Genomic DNA, 8,105 nt, shown 5'->3' with positions numbered 1-8,105 from the left:
CCCTGTCTGTCTTCCTGTCTGTCTGTCCACCCAGCTTTTCATATCCACCTCCCCATTCTGCCCCAAGGTCTCTCTCTGGGCAGTGTGTCGGTGTGTGTCTCTCCTGCCAGCCAAATGCCGCAACACTGGAACAAAGACACTCGTTATCCCCCTGAACCCGCAGCTCCCCACAACCCATTCCACCGAACCCTGATCCCATCTGGTGCAGCCAGTCTGGTTCTGACTTGTGTCCTTCCATTTAGAGACATGGGGAGAAGGGGGGAGACAAAACAAAGAGAAAATGAAAGAGAGAAGTGTTAATGTGATCTCCGCTCTCATTTCCTGCTGGTGAGGTGCTGCAAGGTCACAGCAGAGAGAAGAGTTCAGCCGAAGTCTGAATCTACCAAAAGTACAATAGACAAGACACAGCCAGTGAAACTAACGGGAACTGGTGTTTATAAGCTCTATGTGTGTGTGTGTGTGTGTGTGTGTGTGTGTGTGTGTGTGTGTGTGTCTGCACATGCACACGCACATGCACAGTGTGTGTGTGTGTTTGCGTATGAACAGATTGAGAATATTCACTATGAGGGGAGATATTTGTTCAGCCGGGGAGTTTACTGATGAGATTAGGCGCAGGAGATCTGGTTAGGGGGTTTGTGGGTGTGGAATGTAAACAAGCGGCCAGCAGAGAGAGAGACTTTAAAAGTAGATTCAGCCACCCGCTCCTTCCACCCCACCACCACCACCGACACCACTGTCATTATTCTTCACTCCTCTGTGGCTTCAAAGACAAGCAGGGTTCAGGGACTGGACCCTGCAGCTAGATTAAATGCATTTTCTGCAAGCATGTGTGTGTGAATTTATGAATACACATATGCTCAAGTGCAACAAGGGGGTAGGACATATTAGAAACCCATGAATGACCACTACCACAATGTTTGTGCATAGTAATGATGATTTAGCAGTGACAGCTGGACTGTATATCAGTTTTAAGTGAAGTCTAGCTTTACTCTGTCATAACTAATTGAATGTTGGTGTTCTTCCCACACTTTAGAGAACAGTGACAGTGAATAATGATCTCCCTCTTTCGCGTATATCTCTGATGTTGGTACTAATGGACACTAATGGATGCCAGTATGCTTTCTCTCCCTCTCTCTCTCTCTTTGAGAGCAGGCCAAGTTTTGGGATAGACAGACAGGGTTCATGCAGTACCAGCCAAAAGACGAATGGCAAGTTCCATAATTAAAAGGAAAATTCTGGTTTATTATAACTTGAGTTTGTATTTTAAGCAATCATTTCTATCAGTGAAGATGACACTGTAGTCAGGAAAATAGTTGCGGAGATGTGAGAACACCATGACATATCCGCAACAATGTCCTAAAACACAAGAAACGATCAGACAGGTTTTGGTAATTTTAGTCAGATTATCTAAAACACTTTATTTGGTGATAAAAAATTGTTGAGTGAACGCACCTGAAATGCTGATAATAATCTTTTACTTGAGATGAAAACTGTGTGTGCACACAACTAATACTCCCAAATACATATGGAGATTTTTCACTGGATAAGTGAAAATTCTGACCTGTTGGTGGCACTAGATAAAAAGTTAGAGGATCCCAAAATCAATAGGATTCATCCTCTGCTGACTGTGCACAGTGGTAGACTGTCCAACCGACAGACCAACATCGTCATCCCTAGAACCATGCTGCTGTAGCAGGACTGAAATCAACACCAAAGTTATAATAAATTGAAATTATGTTTTATCACAGAGAGAAGAATCTCTTCAAGAAAACGGCACACTCATTGTGCACTAGATATTATACAGTATCACCTATTAGCACACTGCTGTTCAATCTATCCCATGTATCCCTCATTGTATCCGCTGAAGGCATGTGCGGAACATGTTGGGTCCCATTTGGAGAAGGAATATCTTGTGTCCAGAGCGCCTCATCCCAACTCCCTGCTGTTTATTTTAGGGCCCACCTGATATGCAGTCTGACTGTGGAGAATGAGGGAAACATTCACCCAAGGGGCTTTCATCATGCGCTGGGCCCTAAAAAGTGTGTGGAGTGGGATGTATGCAGGAGGGTGACAGGCCTCAGTGACAGTGAATATTATTGAAAGAGTTATGGGGACCGCATGACTCTGTGGTTACATGACAACCTCAGGAATCCATTCTGTGGTCTCGAGATGGTGACTGTAATTCGGTGTGCGTGTGAGAGAGAGAAGGGGGGAGAGGTAAGGAGACACAGATGCTGAGATTTCCATTTACCCCACCAGCTCCACGTTCATTACAAATCCATCCAGAGCAAAGTGAATGTTAAGACACTCCAAATTAACCCTGAGAGTGACAGAAGCAGCCCCAGCTGTCTGTGGTATCACTTTCCATCCAAATGGTATGGATAGGGGTCCGACAACTGTCACCCTGACCTTGCTTCGCTAGACCACTCTCCCAAGACTCACTAGACTCTGTGGGGCGGGGTGGGACGAGATTACAAACATTCACAATCTCTCCTGTCTCTGCAAAAACACAGCCATCTGCCAATCACAGAGATATAGTCACAACGGGGTAGTCGAAAGCATAGAGAGTAACACGTTAGGATCTCGGAGTATGTCTTCAAGTAGGTTTATTTTTCTAAAAATTGTTTGTGTGCCTCACAGCAGAAGGTGACAACTAGTTAGCCAGAAACTGCTGACTGGTTTATTGGCTGATTAGCGAGCTATCTGATTCACAGAACTGAATGTCACAAAGATAAGCCACATACTTTCCTCTTTCCACTTTACATCTTCATAAAGCATATTACTTTGCTCTCTCATCTCGTCTTCCAACAACCGTCATGCTCATCTTATCATGCATCTTCACAGTTGTTTCGTTCCTCCTCTCTCATTATCTTGATCCTATCCCATCTCTTTCTTATCCCTAAACAAGAATAAGACTCTAGAGCTGTGCTAGCATCTCTGTTTGGCAGAACTTGTGCACGGTGGTGTAGGAGCTATATGTTAACACACTTAGTTTAGCGTGTTTTCATGCTAACATTCACTAATTAGCACAGAGCGCTACAGGAAAAGTCAGTGTCTGTAGGATTCATTCTCTGGGGACCATGAATGTTTGTACAAAAATATATTTTAATCCATCCAATAGTTGAGATATTTCAGTCTGGACCAAAGTGGTGGAGCAACCAACCAACCGTCACTCCCATTCCTAGAGTCATGCTGCTAACATGGCTGAAAACCATACACAACTCCGAGCTAAACCTTCTCACTGAGTTTTTCCTTGAACTCTGATAGCTGTGACAGTCGTTTGGCCAATCAGTGAGAGAGGTGACATTGAAAATGCAGTGACAGGAGCCCTTAATCCTGCTAATGACAGACATGATATTAGCTGTTGTACTAGAATGAGTTTGTATCCTTCATATCAGATGTGTACAGTAAACAGAAAGTGGATGCTCCTTGTTGACACTGAATTTACATTTTACAACTCAAGCCACATTGTCTACAGACACTGAGTACCAACCGGGAGCCATCAATTAATGCCAGAACTGTGTCTTCACATTAAACTGGTATCTGATACCCGATAAAGTCTACAACCAAGGCCAAGTGAAGGGGGCGAGAGGAAGGAGGGGGAGGTCCACAGGGGGATGCTAAAGGGTGTGTGAAGCAGTGGCCTGCGTGCCGTCGGCCAGCCGCCTGAGGGGGAGGCACATGGTGCCAACAGCTGCCATGGTGAAACGCTAACCCCTATAAATGCTCCGTCCAGTAAACAACGTTGGGATGAACACATGCCAATGGGGGAGCCAGGGTGAGGAAAGGGTGAATGGGGCAACCCAGCTGACGCCGTGGAGAAAGGAGAATTGACCCCTGTGAAATGGCTTATTAAAGTGTGGTGGTCACCATTCTGGGGGGCCAACGCAGGACAAGACATGAGGGAAACTCAAAACCATCTTTGGCAAACTGAGCACCATGCACGCCACAAGCCGCAGACAGGAAGCCCCAGATTCAGGAGATACTTTTATTGGATGTATTTACACAGACAGAACACACCGCATACATGAAATACTGATGACAGATGCTTTTATTTTCCCTGCTGAACCCAATGACTAACCATGCCGAGTTTATTTTATCTCACAAGCGGATGATGGGTGGAACAGGATCTGAACTCTGCTAAGCATCCATCTTTTACCCCCCAGATACAACACAGTCAGACCCATGTATAGCTTCATTTACCTTTTAAAGTGATAAATGAACTGCACTTTTTGAAGCCTGTTGCAACCATTGGAGCTGCTGAAGGTTCCCATGCTCCCAGGCCCCCTAGGGAGTGGCAGGAACAGATGTGACGTCTACACTCCTCCGCTCTGCCTTTCCCTCCTACCCTCAGTCTCTCCCTCTGCTGCCTGTAAAACAATCCATCTTCCACTTGTAAAAACATTACTTTCTACCTCCATCGTCTCCTCCCATAACTCTCGCTTTACTCAACGGGAAAACAAAATTATCTCTAATTTTGTAATTCAATAATTGCATCTAGTCCTAATTGATGGCTGAATGTGATACAGGACTGCTAGAGTAATCTAGTAAGTGCCCTTCAATCTGTCATTTAATTTTGCTCCCACTACTGCTTTTCACTAACATACACACTCAATAAAGCACAAACTCACACACACCAAAAAAGAAAACAGGAACTGCTGGATCAAATAAACAAAATCATTTCATATCTGAACTTCTTTCTCTTAAAAATCTAAAATTAAATAGTTCCTCTTGAAAGTCAAAAGTAATCCTGAATCAGTACGTTTAATATGTGTAATTTTTTAAGTTACTTTTCATCTGTACCTCCAGGCAAGTCGGTTGAATTCAGCATTGTCTGATAATTGATCATCTGAGCAACAACGCCCCCATCTGGTGGTGTTTTCAAGAGAATGAGAGGGAGCCGAGCCTGGCTTGCTGGCTCATTGTTTCTCTTGGTTCATTAACGACGTCCTTTTTATGTGGAATAGTCCTTTTTCACAGCAGAAACGCATGTGTATTTAAGGACTTCAACTACGACTGCGTACTATTTAGGTGTGGCAGACCCGGCTGTGGCTTCGTGCCTACTGGCTCACTGGCTTCCTCAAATGGAGCCAATGTTTATTGGTGACACAAACTTACAAGTAAAAATGTATACTGAGGAAAAGACCAATCCCTCTACCTTTGATTTCAGTTGCAGTTTTTCATTTTTTAAGAGGACTAAAACTCAAAGGGTTTGAGTCAATATTTCTAGTTAAATTAATCAAACATAGGAAAATCACGCAAAAGCAACCCCAAGTTCTCATGAGAGGAAAGCTGTCACTTTGACAAGACAAAACTTGTGAATATTTTATAAAACACAATGAATTGTTATAGATTCAACTCCCTAAAGGTATGTTAAGTGATTGAAATAACCTCCAGTGTGACCTCACTTAAAATGCTGTTTACACATTAATGCAACAGCAACAGCATTAATCCAGTTATATCATATCTAAATTACATTTATGTACTGTAAGTAAGTACGATTTTTATCCACCATAAGACATTTTAGGTCTAACTGTGAGAGACTGCATCTATGCAAATAAGATGAGATATAAAGCAGCACCGTGACGTGGGTGGGTTTCTCATGCAAGCACCCAAATCTCAAACTTGAACACTGGTTTATTATGAAGGGGTTACAGAGATTCTCTGATAGGAGATTTTGTACATCATGCTAATCTTTGCATCCTGTGGTAAAACCCTGCCCACACCTGCCCATACAATCTTTCCATCACTCTATTAACCACAAATGTGGGTGGGTGGGTGAGTGAGTGAGTGAGAGAGAGAGAGAGAGAGAGAGAAAGGGAGATTAAGTAAGGCAAAGACTAAGATGGGTCTCAATATCTGTTATTTCCTTTTCTGACTGTTCAAAAAATGATTTGTCTGTTCTGAGTTCTTATCTCAATCATCACACACCTGCCAAGTTTGACTGCTGAGACCAAACATACGTGCGTCAGCAGGATGAACTATGAGACCGTGTACCATTAACAAAACCACAGGGCTCAGGTTGACATTCAGGGGCTTAACAGGAGTTTAGACAGTGGTTAACCAAACATTAACCACTCTCCAGGCTTTCCTGTAAACATGACCTTAATGATCGGGTTTACAGAGTCTCTGAGGACAAACACTGCCCACCCCTGGGAAATGATGCAGGCCACAGATGCTGTTGATTGGCCAAGGACAATTTTACTGAAGTGATGAGTTTTGCAGAATGCTATCTCTTTCTGAGATACAGCTTCTACTTTTCACATAAATATCAAACCTGAGAATCAATGTGGATATCTTAAGAATTCCTTAAAATGGGGTAATTCTACAATTAAATGTTTTGATACTAGTTATACTCATTGCTAGCCATTCATACAAACACGTAACTTGTATTCTTTTTTTATATATTCTAACTGAAATAACTAGGTATAAATTCCACATTGTCTTTCATTCTTTGTCGCTGCTCTTAAAATGAAAACAAAATTGTCTCTTGCAAATTGAGCAAGGGGAAGATGAAACATGACGTGTGTGGTTGTGGTGTGCATCTACAGCTGAGGGTGCAGATGTTGTTAGCTGTGGTTGGTCCGTGTGACAAAGAGTATGTGCATATATACCTGCATGTAAAAACGTCAACTTCAGTCTGAGCACTACATCCCGAGTTTAACCACCCCATTTAGCATTTATAAGCACTGTCCAAACATTTGATAAATGCTTTTAATACATTATAATGTAGGTGTAAGTAGATATTAAGACATTTTATGTGTTAATTAATATTAAGTATTTTTCAAAAATGATACCACCATGTATATTATTACAATTGTCTTTTACTACACTGTCATTCATTATCTGCATATACATTAGCTCAGGATTAGTAATTTCTGCACCAAGAGCACAAGCCAGGGGATTTTAGGTGCAAAACGTGAAGGTCTGTTCCAACCTGCCCTGTGGCCCGTAGTCTCCAGACACAGTCTAGTTGGAGGGCAGGTTTCGGTTGACAAGTCTGAGCAAAAGTAGAGGAAAAGGAGGCGTGTGAACAAGACATAGATGTATGTGTACCGTGGGTGTTTGAACTCTGCACTGAGAGTGTGTGCTTCCTTTCATTTACGCTACTTGACTACAGCTTGTCAAGGTGGACTTTTCCATTACCTTTGAAAAAACAGGATGACTTTTATTTAATTAGTAGAAATAGATTATATACACCCTCTGTGTGTCACATAGCTCAAGGCCTCATGTAGGCTGCCCACAGTGAGAGATTAGTGGTTGCATACAAAGTTAGATAATGTGTTACAAAGGTGGAGTATTCTATTTATCATCACTAAACATTAAAAAAAGATTTGATGCATACAAACAAAATCTGCATTTTTGCACCAGTTCAAGTTAGTTAAAGAAAGTTTTTTTCTTTTCTTTAAGTATTTTTCTCCTTCTTAAGGAGAATATTCAAAAACCAATGTCTAACGGATGTCAGGTACAATCTCTTTATCGTCTCTTTTTACTGTAACCTTATATGGAAGTTTCTTGCTATAACAGCCAATTTATCATGTGATAATGAGGAAAGTTTTGTGTTTTGTGAAATAACAAGAATGTTTGCTGATAGGAATATAAAGTGATATGTTGTTGCAACAAAAAATATTCTTCTAAAAACTAAATAACTGTATGTAGTATTGAGAAAAAAGTTTTAAAAAAGTCATGATAACCGTAATATTGTAAAATTTTTATCAGCATGTTTTGGTGATTTAAGTAATTGCTAAATTGTTTGGGTAATGGGTGGAGCTATGAGTGGAAATGCTACTGCTGTGATTGCTATTGTCCAGAATCATTTAAAATATCTCCAGATGACGCCTACAGTCAGTGACCAGCAGATGGCAGCATCACAGGACTTTGCAAGACAGAAAAAACAAAGTCAGAGCCAGAGTGAATATTAGTCATGCATATTCCTGTAATTTTTCCTCATGTTACATGAAAAAAATCCTGCATTAATATTTATTGTATATTAGCTGCCTCCATAGATGGTTAATATATCCTTAACATTGTTATGGGTAATATAATAAAAATGGTATGCTATCAACATTAACTACAAGGGGACATAGGTCCCTTTTGTATGCTTC

Source organism: Seriola aureovittata, chromosome 18 (genome assembly GCF_021018895.1).
Source record: "Seriola aureovittata isolate HTS-2021-v1 ecotype China chromosome 18, ASM2101889v1, whole genome shotgun sequence".
Classification (NCBI taxonomy): domain Eukaryota; kingdom Metazoa; phylum Chordata; class Actinopteri; order Carangiformes; family Carangidae; genus Seriola; species Seriola aureovittata.
Note: the sequence above shows the minus strand (reverse complement) of the source record.